Here is a 16373-nt window from a genome sequence, read left to right as displayed (position 1 = left end):
TCTACATATTACAGATTAACCTGGGTAATGTACACACTGTCTGAATGTGCAGAATACTCCCTCTGGGAATCTTCCCTCTCCTCTCAGACACTTCATTGTGGATCCTCCTCCCTCTGACAGATGAATTTAACCCCCCGTCCCCCAGCACAAGTTGCCCCCTATCGATGGGAATATTGTCCCCAGTCCTGCCCTGTCTCTCCATTCCCCAGCCACTGCAGATCCTCCTTTCTCCACAGGGGGCGGCAGAGGCTGTTCCTTTGTTGGCTGACTGGAGGCAACCTGAATTTTCAGACTCTGCCCGGCAACAGATGATTCACACCGGTTCTTTATTCTCATTGGTCTGTCTCTCCCTCTCAGGGCTGGATGGAGTTGCTATGATGTGGAGACGCTGGTGTTGGACTTGGGTAAACACAGTGAGAAGCCTCACAACACCAAATTAAAGTCCAATTTTTGTAAATTATTTTGTAAATTGAGTTTGTGTCTTTATATGCCCTGTTTGTGAACAGAACTCCCACTCACCTGACGAAGGGGCAGCACTCCAAAAGCTAGTGGCTTTTGCTACCCGATAAACCTATTGGACTTTAACCTGGTGTTGTGAGACTTTTTAATTGCAATGAAAGGAGTTTCAGGGTGTGTGTGAGCTGTTCACACTGTGGGGGAGACAGGATGAGCATCAATGTGTCTAGAAATAAATGCCCTGAGTGTGTCAGGGTGGGTGTGAGCTCTTCACACTGGGTGGGGAGGGGGAGTCAGGGAGACGGCGTTGTCCTGATTGACAGGAAGGTCTTCTGTCACAGAGAGATTTTTGGGGTTGGACAGGGAGGGACATGTCTTCTTTATTTCGTGCTCGGCCACTTTCAGCTCACGTCCAACCCTTGTTGCTCCCTGTGATGCCTTGCCTTTATCCTATGGTTTGTTTTTTGCCTTCCGGGCCTTTTTCTTTTATATATTATTAATTGTGTTAGTTTTTTCTTGTGTGGGGTGTTGTGCGGGGGGGTACCATACTGTTGCAGGAGAGAAGGGAGCCGGGGGAAAGGGACAAAGGGAAACAAGTGATGATCTGCTTCTGTCATATTTTAGGTGATTGGGGGAGGTGATTGTTGAAGTGGTTTGTGTTAGGAGGAGTGGGCTGCTAGGTTGGGTGTTTACGTGTTTATGGGGCTGCTGGATAGATGTTCAAGTGGTGTGTGTATTGGAGAGTTGGGTTTTTTTTTGGAGGGTTTTTTGGCTGGGGAGGCTTTGTGTGTGTTGCTGAGTCAGATTCTGTTTTTTAGGGTGGGGGGAAAGATTTTGTTTGTGGGTGGGCTACTGAGGGGGTAGTAGGTGGGGGGGGAGGCAATAGGTCAGGTGGTGGGAAAAAGGTCCTGGGGATATCCTGATAGGGATGTTGGTGCTGAAGGGTGGTTTGTTGTCCTTCCCTGTCTTGATGCTTTTCTTTCCTGTGTGTGTCTGTTAGAGTAGGTGGGGTGAGGGGGCTCCCAGAGCTGGTGAGGTGGGGTGACTTTTTATTCCTTGTGGGTGTTTTATGTTGTGGTGGCTTCGGATAGTATGTATCGGATTGTTGTGGGGGCACTAGTTACTAGATTTATTTATCAGCGAGTCGTTAAATCCAATATTGAATGTTTTGGATTTTAGAAAAAAGAAAGGATGGTTAGACATTTATATTTTGTTACCCCAGATTCTGCTTGCTAGTTAAGATGAGGCTCTTTTATATTCTTTAAAAAAATAGCCTTTCTTGGGGTTGTTTCTTTCCTGTGTCAGGGTTCTTTTCATTACTCAAGGCGATTTAGAGAATCGTGAAATTAGGATTTTCCAGGTAGCCCCTTTTATAATGAGTCAATCTATAACCAGGTTTCTCCCATTGTTCCTGATGGTCAAATAATTAAAAATTTGCATTTCCCCAGACCTGCCTGTGGATTTTACCTAGTCACCATGCAGAGTTACACATTTATATTTTTGTTTTTAGGCATTTATGCTTCTCCATGTGGATTAGTTTGCCTATTCTAATGGATTCCCATATGTGTCCAATTACCCCTTTTAATTAAAGTGAAACTAGAGCAATTCCTGGGCCATGTCTGAGACAATGTATGAGGATCTTTTATGTGTGCTTATTTATTTTTTAATTTTTAAAATTTTTTTCACTCACTCTGAAGTTGCTGGGGTTCATTTAGCTCCCATTCGTTCCACATCCAGGGCTGACTACAGATAGTGTTTGGCCATTCTTGCCATCTCTCACCACTAGAACCATAACTGAGGTTCAGTCTTGCCCTCTTATGAAAGATGCACAGTGAGAGAGACTGTGTGTGAGAGAGACTGAGACAGAGAGATTTGAGAGAAAGTGGGGAAGAGAGCAACTGAAAGATTGTGTGACAGAGAATTACTAAGACCAAAAGAATAAGAGTCAGAGAGAGGGATCGAGAATAAAAAAATCGAGGGGTAGAGTTATAGTGAGAGAAATGCTGAAACAGGAATAGATGGAGTGAGTATAAGACACAGAGAGGTAGACAACAAGAACCAGAAGATGCAGACAGCAAGAATTAACATTAAAATTTGCACATTTAACATTGTCAAACTTTTCAATATCCTTCACAAGAATATTCACAGGTGGAACTTGACAGTGAGCCACGCAGAGAGATAATAGGGTCGGTGAACCTTTATCAAAAAGCGAAATGGAAACGCAAAGAGGAGGAAAATTCCTGAGCCTGGGGTCCAGGCAGCTAAAGCCAGATCAGTTACAGTCAGGGGTGTGAAAGTGGGCAGAATTAGAGGAACGCAGAGATCTCAGAGGATAGTGAGAGGGAAGTTACGGAGATAGGGAAGGATGAGGCCATGGAGGGATTTGAAAACAAGGATGAGAATTTTAAAATCGAGTTGTTGTTTAACCGGGAGCCAAGGTGGATCAGCGAGCCAGGTATGTGGGGAGCATGGGACATGTCGGGAGTTAAGACATGGTCAACAGACTCCAATGAATCAAAGGCAGACTGAATAAGAGAGAGAAGCTGACTGGGCGAGAAAGAGAGATACGTACAGAGACTCTGACACCTGTACATATTGGATAAACTATAGAAAACTTCAGCATTGTGTTGATATATATTTCACACCCCTCTGTGGATAATGTACACACTGTAGATAAGATCCACACAGTCACTAAGTGAGATTCCAGCCGTGACTCTGACCCTCCAAAACAGAAGATTCTGGATTCCAGTCCCGCCCCAGGACCAGAGTATAGAACCCGAGCCTCAGACTCCAGAGCAATAATGAGGATATCGCTGCACTGTCAGAGGTATCCAGTTTTAGCAGGGGTGTTAAAACTGAGGCCCAGTCTGCTCTGTCAGGTGCATGTTAACATATCCCAAGCCCTACCTCAGCCCATGTGAGGACTGAACACATGCTCTTGGTGTTTATCTGCACCTCACTCTAACCAGCTGATCAACAGAGTTATTCAACCCCAGTCACTGAATCAGATTCAGCAAAACAGATTTGCTGGTTTTCTATCTGTGGGATTTGCTGTGTATGAATTGGCTACTTACTTTCTCAGATTGCAGCAATAACTTCAAGTATTTGTTTGGCTGTATAACGTTTTGGGATATCTTGGGGTTATGACAGAGTTTGTCAAACACTCGTTCTGAACGATGCTTTTTTTTTGTACATTGTGCTGGAGACAATCTACATATTACAGATTAACCTGGGTAATGTACACACTGTGTGAATGTGCAGAATACTCCCTCTGGGAATCTTCCCTCTTCTCTCAGACACTTCATGGTGGATCCTCCTCTCTCTGACAATTGACCCCTCTCCCCCTCCTCCCCCTAGCACAAGTTGCCCCCTATCCATGGGAATATTGTCCCCTGTGCTCTCCATTCTCCAGCCACTGCAGATCCTCTTTTCTCCACAGGGGGCGGCAGAGGCTGTTCCTTTTGTTCGGCTGACTGGAAGCAACCTGAATTTTCAGACTCTGCCCGGCAACAGATGATTCACACCCGCTCTTTATTCTGATAGGTCTGCCTCAGGGCTGGAAGGGTGTGTAAGGGTGTGTGTGAGCTGCTCACACTGTGGGGGAGGATCAATGTGTCTAGAAATAATCCCCTGAGTGTGTCAGGGTGGGTGTGAGCTCTTCACATTGATCCTCCCTCTGTCTCCCCCACAATGTGTCTAGAAATAAATCCCTGAGTGTTTACCCTGAGCTATTCACCATTTATATAGATGATCTGGAGGAGGGAACCGAGTGTATGGTGTCGAAATTTGCTGATGACACCAAGATTGGTGGAACGGCAAATTGTGCGGAGGGTGTGGAGAGTCTGCAGAAGGATCTAGATAGGCTGGGCGAATGGGTCAGGAACTGGCAAATGGAATTTAATGTTGGCAAGTGCGAGGTGGTCCACTTTGGTAGGAAAAATGGTAGGAAGGATTATTACTTACGTGGCGAAAAACTGCAGCAGGCGACGGTGCAGAGGGACCTCGGGGTCCTTGTGCATGAGTCGCAAAAACCCAGCTTGCAGGTGCAGCAGGTGGTCAGGAAGGCAAATGGGATGCTGGCCTTCATAGCGAGGGGGATTGAATATAAAAGTAGGGAGGTCTTGCTGCGGCTGTATAGGGCATTGGTGAGGCCGCAGCTGGAGTACTGTGTGCAGTTTTGGGCGCCGTACTTACGCAAGGATATTTTGGCCTTGGAGGGAGTGCAGAGGAGGTTTACTAGGCTGATGCCGGAGTTGAAGGGGTTGAGCTGTGAGGAGAGGCTGAATAAACTAGGCTTGTACTCATTAGAGTTTAAAAGAATGAGGGGAGATCTCATTGAGACATATAAGATGATGAATGGGATGGATAGGATAGAGGTGGAGAGACTCTTCCCGCTCAGAAAGGACAGTAGGACTAGGGGGCACAGCCTCAAGATAAAGGGGGGGCGGTTTAGAACAGAGTTGAGGAAGAACTTCTTCACTCAAAGGGTGGTGAATCTCTGGAATTCTCTGCCCGTTGAAGTGGTGGAGGCTACCTCGCTAAATATTTTTAAGACGCGGGTTGATGGGTTTTTGATAAGAGAGGGGATTAAGGGTTATGGGGAGAGGGCGGGAATGTGGAACTGAGCCACGACAGATCAGCCATGATCTTATTGAATGGCGGGGCAGGCTCGAAGGGCTAGATGGCCTACTCCTGCTCCTATTTCTTATGTTCTTATGTTTCAGGGTGGGTGTAAGCTGTTCACACTGTGGGGATGGAGAGGGGGGAGCCAGGGAGAGGGTGTTGTACTGATTGACAGGAAGGAGGTTTTCGCTGTCTGAATGTGGGAAAGGGACAGAGGGTGAAAAATGAAGATAGGGTGTTGGAAAGAGACACTAAAACGGTGGGGGGAAGTGGAGAGAGAAATTGAGAGAGTCTGTGAGAGACAAAAAGAGCAAGGCTCAGACTTAATAAGTATTAAAGGGGAAAGAGAGAGAGAGACTGTGTGTGAGAGACACTGAGACAGAGAGATTGTGAGAGAAAGTGGGAGAGAGAGCAACTGAGAAATTGTGTGAGAGAGAATGACTGAGACCAAAGGAACAAGAGTCAGAGAGAGGGATTGAGAATAAAAAATCGAGGGATAGTCATGGTGAGAGGAACGCTGAGACAGGAATAGATGGAGCGCGTGTGAGAGACAGAGAGGTGCACAACGAGAACAGAAAGATGTAGACAGCAAGAATTAACATTAAAATTTGCACCTTTAACATCGTCAGACTTCTCAAGATCCTTCACAGGAACATTAACCAATGGAATTTGACAGTGAGCCACCCAGAGAGATATTAGGAACTTTTATGAGAGGGAAATGAAAAAGGCAGAGAGGGGGAGGATTCCTGAGTCTGGGGTCCAGGCAGCTAATGACTGAGTGATTACAATCAGGAGTGTTAAAGTAGGCAGAATTAGAGGAACGCAGAGAACTCAGAGGGTAGTGGGAGGGAAGTTACCGAGATAGGGAGGGATGATGTAATGGAGAGATTTGAAAACAAGGATGAGAATTTTAAAATCGCTGTTGTTTAACTGGGAGCCAAGGTGGATCAGCGAGCCAGGTATGTGGGAAGGATGGGACTTGTCGGGAGTTAAGACATGGTCAACAGATCCCAATGAATCAAAGGCAGACTGAATATGGGAGAGAGATATAGAGACTCTGACACCTGTACATATTGGATAAAGTATAGAAAACTTCAGCACTGTGTTGATATATATTTCACACCTCTCTGTGGATAATGTACACACTGTAGATAAGATCCACATAGTCACTAAGTGAGATTCCAGCCGTGACTCTGACCCTCCAAAACAGAAGATTCTGGATTCTAATCCAACCCCAGGACCAGAGAATAGAACCCGAGCCTCAGACTCCAGAGCAATAATGAGGGTATTGCTGCACTGTCAGAGGTATCCAGTTTTAGCAGGGATGTTAAGACTGAGGCCCTGTCTGTTGTCAGGTGCATGTTAACATATCCCAAACTGAGGAGGTAAGCCCCAAAGCCTCAGCCCGTGTGCGGATTAAACACATGCTCTTAGTGTTTATCTGCATCTGCATCATACTGTAACCAGATGGTCAATCACTGAATCAGATTCACCGAAACAGATTCGCTGGTCTTCTATCTGTGGGATCTTACTGTGTATAAATTAGCCAGTTACTTTCTCACATTACAACAACAACTACACAAGTATTTAATTGGCCACATAACATTTTGGGACATCTTGGCGTTCTGACAGTTTGTCAAACACTCATTCTGAAGCTTTTTTTGTACATTGTGCTGGAGACAACTTACATATTACAGACTAACTGTGTTAGTGTGTGGAATACTCCTTCTGGGAATCTTCTCTCTCCTCTCAGACACTTCATTGTGGGTCCTCCTCCCTCTGACAAATGAATTTAACCCCCCGCCCCCCCAGCATAAGTTGCCCCCTATCCATGGGGATCTTCTCCCCAGTCCTGCCCTGTCCTCTCCATTCCCGAGCCACTGCAGATCCTCCTTTCTCCACAGGGGGCGGCAGAGCTCCCTTAGCTGACTGGAAGCAACCTGAATTCTCAGACTCTGCCCGGCAACAGATGATTCACACCAGCTCTTTATTCTGATTCGTTCCTCTCAGAGGGAAAGGTTCCCAACTGCTCCCGCCGTAACCGGGAGTTTCCCGGAATTATTGTCATTTTCCAGGAATCCTTGAGCCTGGGGGAGGGGCAGAAAGAGAGATTGCTGAGGTTTAACTCTGGGGGGGGCGGGAACAAGAGGGGATGATCAGTGTCTATCGAAATAAACCCTTTTGACCACAATTCTATCAGACAGTGGTTTGCATGTAATGTCCTTGAGACCCTACTGGAAAAGGAAGTGGTGGATTCTGTTGGGTGGTTCCCTGAGCAGACTGTCTGAGTCATCTGGCAAAATGCCTCTTAAGGTGATTGTGGTGGGGAAGAGACTGTTGTCCACCTTCTTGTGGAATGTGCCTTCGCAAAAAAAGGGCTGGAGAGAGATGAGGGGCTTTTTGTCAAGGTTCATCCCGAGCAGCTCCTTGACACAGGATTTTGTGCTCCATGGGTAGTTGCTAAGGACATGCTCCAAGACAAACATCAGATATTGTTGAAGGATCATCAACTCGATGGAAGCCGTTCTTGGGTCAACCCAAAACTTGGACTTCCAGGGCAAAGTATTGTCTCTGATTGACTACTGCACATTCCAAAGCCCAAGACTACGTGCTGAGGGAACCACTAAAGCTTGGGGCAGCAGCTGCAGATGTGCAATGGGGAAGGTCATTGTCTAAAACCTTTCAACCACAATGAACTCACGGTGGAATGGGAAGAGATCTCTGCCCTTCAGCTGAAGGTCTGGAAATTAGATAAAACCATCAGGCGAAATGTGTGACTGGTCATGAATATTGTAGAGTCAGGATATATACAGCACACAAAAGGCTCTTTGGCCCACCACATCAAAGACAAACCACCTAACAATTCTAATCTTGTTTCCCAGCATTTGGCCCATTAACCTGTTTGCATTGTCATTGCAAGTGCACATCTAAATACTTCTTAAATGTTATGAGGATCTCTGCCTCCATCACCCTTTCAGGCAATGAGTTCCAGACTCCCACCATCCTCTGGGTGAAGAAAGGTTTTCCTCACATTCCCTCTAAACCTCTTGCCCCTTACCTTAAATCTATGCCCCCTGGTCATCAATCTGTCCAAAGGGAAATGTTTCTTCCTGTCTAACTATGGCTCTCATTATTTTATACATCTCAATCGTGTCCCCTCAGTCTTCTCTGCTCCCAGGGAAACAACCTCAGTCTTTCCAATCTCTCCTGTAACTAAAACTGTCCAACCTAGGCAACATCCTGATAATCCTTGCACCCATTCTAATGCTGTCACATCCCTTTTAGAATGTGGATTCCAGAAGTGCACACAATACTCTAGCTGTGGCCTAACCAATATAAAAATGTTAACTGCTGTAAGTGTAATACAGCATTGGAAGAAATGGTTTTACATGGGAACATATAAATTAGCAGCTAGGCCATTCGTCCCCTCTAGTCTGCCCTGCCCAATCAATAAAATCATGGCTGATGCAAACTCCACACAGACTGGAACCTAAGGCTGGAATTGAACACTGTGCCAGCGTACTGCCAAACATGAATCTATCTACTTCTCCTTTAAAAAGTTTCAGCAGTCTTGTGTAACCTTGAAGATCATAAAATGTACTTCCATAAATTTAATGAATAAAATTTATTTTTGGAAACATAGGTGGGAATAGTATCTGTACTGATTGACAGAGGGATAGATTATCAGGAGAATGGGCACATATATGTGTGTATATGTGCATGTGTGTTTGTGTGAGAGAGAGGGAGCTCAAAAGAGTATAAGAGATAAAGAAAGAGGCAGACAGTACGACAAGGAGAGACAGAGACTGAGAACAAGTATGAAAATGAAATACAGGCGGAAAGTGTGGGAGAGAACAAGAAGCATAGAGAGAAAAGGGCTAAGACAATGTGAAAGTGGCATTGAGACGGAGGCTCTGAGTGAGAAAGAGAAAGACTGAATGAGTGAGTGTGAAAAAAAAGACAGACACAGAGTGAGAGAGAAGAGTGGGGGAGAGAGAGACACAGAAATAGAGGCTAAGGTAGTTAAACGTGGCAGAGAGAGAAACTGAAAACAAGAGAGTGTGAAAAAGAAAGACAGGCAAAGTGGGAGAGCAAGCGAGAGAGAGACAGACAGTGAGACAGGCAGAAATGGAGAGAATGTGAGATCAAGAGGTAAAGAAAGAGAACTGAGATTACAACAATAACTGGCACCTAGACAGCACCATTAAACTTAGAGAAATTTCCAAGATGCTTCATGTGAGTGTTAGGAGAGGAAAATCCACATCAGGCCATATTAGGAGATATGAGGACAAATGATGAAAGAAAATAGAGTGAAAGGCAGAATGATTCAAACTTTCAGGTAGCTGAAGGTCAGAGAGATTCCAGTAAGGGCTGTGCATGAGGTCAGAATGTGGAGCGCAATGTTCCTGAAGGGTTGTGGGGCTAGAGAGAGGGTTACAGGGACAGGGAGGATGCGAGGCCACAGAGAGGTTCAAAGATGTGGATGAGAGTTTTAAAATGGAGCTCATTAACTGGGAGCTAATGTAGGTCAGTGAGCCTAGGGCTGATGGGTGAATGGGGCTTGACATGAGTTAAGACAAAATCACTAGCAGAGTGTTGCATAAGCTCAAAAGAGGGAGAAAAATCAAGATAGAAAGGGCGGGATGGACAGAGGCACACACAGCTGCTTATGTTCCAAACACTATTGAGAAGATAAGGAAGACGTTATATTATGTATCCTTTATAATCCTTATTCACAGCTGTACAGACTACCCCACAGTCTCCTCTGTATGTCCTACATAATGAAGTATAAAAGCAAAATACTGACCCTGGAATCTGAAGCAAAAACAAGAATACAGTAGGATATAGATAGGCTGGAAAATTGGACAGAGAAATGGCAGATGGAATTTAATCCAGATAAATGCAAAGTGATGCATTTTGGTAGAACTAATATAAGGGGAAGCTATACAATAAATGGCAGAACCATGAGGAGCATAGACACACAGAGGGACCTGGGTGTGCAGGTCCATAGATCCTTAAAGGTGGCAGCACAGGTGGAGAAGGTGGTGAAGGACGCATATGGCATGCTTGCCTTTATAGGACAGGGCATAGAGTATAAAAATTGGTGTATGATGTTGCAGCTATATAGAATGTTGGTTAGGCCACATTTGAAATATTGCATCCAGTTCTGGTCGCCACACTACCAGAAGGACTTGGAGGCTTTGGAGAGGGTACAGAAAAGGTTTACCGGGATGTTGCCTGGTATGGACGGTCTTAGCTATGAGGAGAGGTTGGCTAAACTGGGTTGTTCTCCTTGGAAAGACGGAGGATGAGGGGCGACCTAATAGAGGTGTATAAAATTATGAAGGGCATAGATAGAGTGAACAGTGGGAAACTTTTTCCCAGGTCAGAGGTGACGAATACAAGGGGTCACAGGTTCAAGGTGAGGGGGGCAAGGTTTAACACAGATGTCATAGTAACGTATTTTACACAGAGGGTGGTGGGGGCCTGGAATGCACTGCCGAGCAAGGTGGTAGAGGCGATCATGCTGGGATCGTTTAAGACTTATCTGGATAGCCACATGAACAGACTGGGAATGGGCGGATACAAATGAATGGTCTAGTTGGACGCATGAGCGATGCAGGCTTGGAGGGCTGAATGGCCTGTTCCTGTGCTGTATTGTTCTTTGTTCTAAATCCCCATCATGTACACAGTGTGCATATTATACTGACAAATCCCCATCATGTACAGACTGTGTACATTATACTGACAAATCCCCATCATGTACAAACTATGTGTATTTTGTATTGACAAATCCCCATCATGTACAACTGTGTGTATATTATACTGACAAATCCCTATTATGTACAGACTGTGTGTACATTATATTGACAAATCCCCATCATGTACAGAATGTGTGTATTGTATATTGCCACACTCCATCATAAACACTAGTGTGTTCCCATGATCCGTGTACACTGCCTATAAAACATTACATGAACTGAACACAATGCATATTAGACATGATACGGATTGAACACACTGCACATATTAAACATTATGTTGATTGAACACTGTGTATACTGAACATAAAATTGATTGAACACACTGCATATACTAAACATTTCGTGTTTTGAACACACTGTATATTAAACCCTGTGTTGATAACTTTGATAAAGTGTTTTTGTGCAGGAGGCCGGTTTGAAAAAGGTTTCACTTTCGCTTTGACTCTTAAAAGAGGCGGAACTGCAGCTGAGGCCGGGGATTCCCGGCACAGAGAGAGACAGATCACCGATAAACCGTCTACAGGCAGCCCGGAATCCAGTACCTGAATTCCCGGAGCCGTCTCCCGGAGCTTCTCACTCTCGCTCACACACACACACCAAGCAGTGAGCCTCTGCTCAACCAGAAACCAGGTGAGTGAACAGGAAAGATCTCCTCCTTCCGGGAAATAGACAGTGCCCACAGGTCCAGCACTGAGGACACAGTGCAGTAAATGTACCGCGTGTATGTGTGTGTGGGGAGCAGTGTTTGTCTTCTCTAAAAACAATGTCTACTTCTCACTTTAAAATATCTGTAAACAGACATTCACAGTTTTTGCCGGAGTTGCTGCATCCACTTTAATGTTGTACCATTTAAGTTTAAATTAACCTCTCCTGGTCCTCATTCTCCGACCTGCCAACCCACATTCACTGTTTGAATCTTATCTGCCTGCCCATTTAAATGATCTTTCACCCTCTGAGGTCTAGAACATAGAACATTACAGCGCAGCACAGGCCCTTCGGCCCTCGATGTTGCACCGACCAGTGGAGCGAATCTAATGGCCCCCTAACCTAATGTTATCCATATGCCTATCCAATGACCATTTGAACGGCCTTAAAGTTGGCAAGGCCACAACTGCTGCAGGCAGGGCATTCCACGCCCTTACTACCCTCTGAGTAAAGAAATTATCACCCCTCTATTTAAAGCTATGTCCCCTTGTGTTAGCCATCACCATCCGAGGAAAAAGGCTCTCACTGTCCATCCTATCTAATCCTCTGATCATCTTGTATGCCTCAATTAGGTCACTTCTTAACCTTCTTCTCTCTAACGAAAACACCTCAAGTCACGAAAACAACCTCAAGTCTGGCACTATCCTCCTTATTGTAGTTGGAGCTGCCTGCTATTGCCCACTTTCGAATTATACTCCTTATACTCAAGTCCGGGTCATTCATTTATAATAAACAGGCCACTGATCCTCAGTAGCTAACACCCTTTGATATACTACTATATCCTGACTGACTAGGCCATTCAGCCCACTCCACCATTCAATAAGATCATGGCTGACCTGACTGTGGCCTCCACTCTCCTGTCTGCCCCATAACCCTTGACCCCCTTGTCTACCAAGAATCCATCTAACTCTGCTTTGAATAAATAATGGCCCCCCACTTGTCTCCAGTCTGATAAACTATTTGCCATTTCTCTCTGCTTTGTGTCCCATCGACATCCTCATTCCCAGGGTGACACAGTCCCTCTAATCACATGGGTTTCAGTATTGTTTTGTGCGCAATTCTGTGGATAAATTGCATAATCCAGGAGCATGTACACATCCAGAGATAATATCAAAGCTTTAACCACAAACACATCTGGGAATAACATACATATATGCAACTATTCACATATCAAGGTATAATATGCATATTGATAAATGCAAAATATGCAAATACTGGAATCTAAAACAAAACAGAAAAATGCTGGAAAGTCTCAGCAGGTCTGACAGTCTCTGTGGAGAGAGAATAGAGCCAATGTTTCGAGTCTAAATGACCCTTGGTCAGAGCTCTAACAAAGGATCATGTAGATTTGAAACATTGGCTCTACTCTCCACAGATGCTGTCAGACCTGCTGAGATTTGTTCCTTTTGACTTGTGTATTTGACCAGAATTCTTTGTGTGGACTCTTCTCATGAATCTTCCTTTGAATCTGCTGGTAAGATCATTATCTTCCTCTAGCATTATCTTCTATTGGGGAGTTAGGGAAGTTGGGGGAGGGCACAAAGTGAACACTGACCAATTGCTCCCCAAGGTAAAGCAGCATACTACAATGACACCAGATAGGGAATTGACAACTGCTTTGACAATAACTTGATTGCCAAATTAGCCAACTCAACATTGGGTGCTGATACCATCACCCTCCAAGAGCACTTGTACTCTCATACTCAGTGGCAGAATACTGTGCCCATTTGGTCTTTATCAGTTTACAGCCAGATGAATGGTACCATGCATATCATTACTGGAACACTACCCTCAACACCCTTAGCTCGCTATTCTGGCAAACATCAATCCTCCACATATCTGCCGACTTGCAATAACCCACAAAATGATAGAAAAGTTTGCAATGCCTCCTGCCATGTTATGCTGATCCATTCAGCCCCAGTACCAGGCCCTATATGCCTGTGGGAAAGAGCAAACTATGCACCACAATGTTTGTCCAATCCACAGACTCAGTATTGCTTTGTGTACTACTCTGCAGATAATATACATAACCCAGGACCATGTACACATCCAAGGAAAATGTATGTAACCCAGGACCACGGACACATCCAGAGACAATATCAAAGCTTTAACCATGTACACATCCGGGAATAACCTACATATATACATATTGATAAATGCAAAATACTGCAGATGTTGGAGGCCTATCTTGCACCCAACACAGCAGGACCAGAAGAAACTGCTTGGTTTAGTGACTTTGCATTCGCTAAATAAATGTATACATTTAGGTACAATATACACATCATAGAACAATGTATGTGTCAGGGACGATATACACAGGGATTACTGAAGAAGCAATGTTTATTGTCCAGCCAGGATTTTTGGTTCTGGATTTAGCCTGTGCAAGGTGGAATCAGTATCTCACCGGGCAGAACTCCAAGATCAACAAATGGTTCAGTTCATGAGGAGTTGGCTGCAGCTTTTTTCTTGGTTATGAATCGCTGGGTGTGGTTTTACCTTTGTATCTCCCAGTGATTCCTGATTTTAGACAGGATAAGTTGTCCTGTATCCCTGTGATGTTATAGTTTGACCTAAGTTAAACCACAATCTGCTATACTTGGCCCAGGATAAATACTGTGGTGCTACACTGAACCCAGCTTAAACCCTAACGTGCCATATTTAGCCTTTAGTGTAATGCCATCACCAAATACATCTTCTACTCCCCTTCCTGTCCATTCACTTCTGCTCCACTCCTTAGTAGCCCCTTCCCTTCCCTATACCACCTTCTGTGCAAGCAAAGGAAATATAATATCTTTTCCATTACCCCCTCCATTCACCCAACACCCAAACACTCCTCCCAAGCCGAAACAGTGACTTAATTATACTTCTATTAACTTAATATCCTGTACTTGCTGCTCACAGTGTGACAGCCTTTACACTGGGCACAGACTGGGTGACTACTTTGTGGAACACCTGCATTCACTTCGCAAATCCCACCCCGAGCCCCAGTCACTTGTCAGTTCAATTCTCAGTCTTGTACCCACTCTATCCTCTATAGCCGTTCAGATTAATTCACCATCTTGCTCCCATCCTCATCCTAGCTCAGTTTAATTCTTCATCTTGCTCTTACTCTCACCTCTCTATCCTCTCAGTTCAATTCTCAATCTTTCTCCCACTTTGATCTCTCTATTTGCTCAGTTTAGTTTTACACTTTGTTTCTCCTCTCACCTCTCTGCCCTCAATCCATTTAATTCTCCATTTTGTTCCCACTCTAACCTGTCCATGCTTGTCCAGCTGCAGTGTTCCAGTAAAGTTTGATGCGTGCTCGAGGAACAGCACCTCACCTTTCAGGAAGGTTCTATTAGATTAGAAAATAGCAACTATATCTCCTTTGTACAAAAAGGGAGGGAGAAGAAAAGCAGGAAACTACAGTCTGACATCTGTCATGGGGTAAATGGTAGATGCCATTATTAAAAAAGCTGTCACACGGCACTTAAATAAATTCAAAGCAATCAGCCAGAGTCAACATGGTTTTGTGAAAGGAAAATCAGGTTTACCCAATTTATTGAACATAGAACATCACAGCACAGTACAGACAGTACTTTTCAGCCCTCAATGTTGTGCCTACCTGTGAAATGAATCCAAAGCCCATCTAACCCACACTATTCCAATATCATCATATGCTTATCCAATGACCCTTTAAATGCCCTTAATGTTGAAGAGTCCACTACTATTGCAGGAAGGGCATTCTACGCCCTTACTACTCTCTGAGTAAAGAACCTACCTCTGACATCTGTCCTATATCTATCACCCCTCAATTTAAAGCTGTGCCCTGTCATGCTAGCCATCACCACCCGAGGAAAAAGGCTCTCACTGTCCACCCTATCTATTCCACTGATCATTTGTTTGCATCTATTAAGTCACCTCTTAACCTTCTTCTCCCTAACGAAAACAGCCTCAAGTCACTCGCCTTTCCTCATGAGACCTCCCCACCATACCAGGTAACATCCTGGTAAATCTCCTCTGCACCCTTTCCAATGCTTCCCCATCCTTCCTATAATGCGGCGACCAAAACTATATGCAATACTCCAAGTGCAGATACAGATGCAACATGACATCATGGCTCTGAAACTCAACCCCTCTACCAATAAAAGCTAATACTCTGTAAACCTTCTTAACAACCCCACCAACCTGGGTGCCAACTTTCAGGGATTTATGCTCATGGACACCAAGATCTCTCTGCTCATCCACACTACCAAGTATCTTACCATTAACCCAGTACTCTGTATTCCTGATACTCCCTCCAAAGTGAATCACCTCACACTTTTCCACATTAAACTCCATTTGCCACCTCTCAGCCCAGCTCTGTAGCTTATCTATATCCCTCTGTAACCTGCAACATCCTTCCGCACTGTCCACAACTCCACCGACTTTAGTGTCATCCACAAATTTACTAACCCATCCTTCTATGCGCTCATCCAGGTCATTTATAAGAATGACAAACAGCAGTGGCCCTAAAACAGATCCTTGTGGTATACCACTAGTAACTGAACTCCAGGATGAACATGTCCCATCAACCATCACCCTTTGTCTTCTTTCAGCTAACAATTTCTGATCCAAACCACAAAATCACCCTCAATCCCATGCCTCCATATTTCCTGCAATAGCCTACCGTGGGGAACCTTATCAAATGCTTTAGTGAAATCCATATACACCACATCAACTCCTTTACCCTCATCTATCTCTTTGGTCATCTTCTCAAAGAACTCAATAAGGCTTGTGAGGCACAACCTACCCTTCACAAAGGCATATTGACTATCCCTAATCAAATTGTTCCTTTCTAGA

General features: G+C 44.6%; 1 protein-coding gene across 2 annotated transcripts in view; it reads left to right on the top strand.

Moving 5' to 3' along the window:
* Positions 1–342: 342 nt before the first annotated feature.
* tap1 (transporter 1, ATP-binding cassette, sub-family B (MDR/TAP)) overlaps positions 343–16373 on the top strand; it is a 50090-nt gene continuing 34059 nt past the window's right edge. Inside the window, exons 1-2 of one of the 2 annotated variants that reach the window (XM_080196069.1) lie at positions 343–404; positions 11297–11474. The gene's annotated coding sequence lies outside the window, so the exon portion shown is untranslated. Of the gene's footprint in view, positions 405–11250; positions 11475–16373 lie in introns of both variants that reach the window. The other variant, XM_080196068.1, reaches the window with a different exon arrangement.

The sequence above is a fragment of the Carcharhinus amblyrhynchos genome, chromosome 9 (genome assembly GCF_965287045.1).
Source record: "Carcharhinus amblyrhynchos chromosome 9, sCarAmb.v2.hapA, whole genome shotgun sequence".
In the NCBI taxonomy this organism is placed as follows: Eukaryota; Metazoa; Chordata; class Chondrichthyes; order Carcharhiniformes; family Carcharhinidae; genus Carcharhinus; species Carcharhinus amblyrhynchos.
The sequence above is the reverse complement of the archived record's forward strand: the minus strand, read 5'-3'. Positions and strand labels throughout refer to the sequence as shown.